Raw genomic sequence first — 303 nt, 5'->3', positions numbered from 1 at the left:
GCGGTCCCCTGGGGGTTTGCAAAGTGACAGTCGGTAACCCCCGCGCATGTGGGCTCCGGCCTCGGCCCTGACGCCCTCCCCGCGCAGCGAGGGCAACCTGCTCCTGCTCCATGAGGCGCTGGCCAAGCACGAGCCCTTCTTCATCCGCTGCGGCATCTTCCTCATCCTGGAGAAGCTCAAGGTCATCGCCTACAGGAACCTCTTCAAGAAAGTGTGAGTCCTGTGTGGGGGCGGGGGTGTGCAGAGCAGCAGGGGAGCGCGCTCTCCGCCCACAGCCTCGGTGCGGAGGCAGGGCCGCCCCGC

At 67.7% G+C, this 303-nt stretch overlaps 1 protein-coding gene across 1 annotated transcript in view; it reads left to right on the top strand.

Annotated features, from left to right (window-relative positions):
- The window catches only part of PCID2 (PCI domain containing 2), a 24,412-nt gene that overhangs the window by 21,015 nt on the left and 3,094 nt on the right, over positions 1-303 (top strand). The window lies entirely within an intron of this gene.

Source organism: Tupaia chinensis, unplaced genomic scaffold (genome assembly GCF_000334495.1).
Source record: "Tupaia chinensis unplaced genomic scaffold, TupChi_1.0 Scaffold000644_1, whole genome shotgun sequence".
Lineage (NCBI taxonomy): Eukaryota > Metazoa > Chordata > Mammalia > Scandentia > Tupaiidae > Tupaia > Tupaia belangeri.
This window is presented reverse-complemented; position numbering and strand designations above follow the sequence as displayed.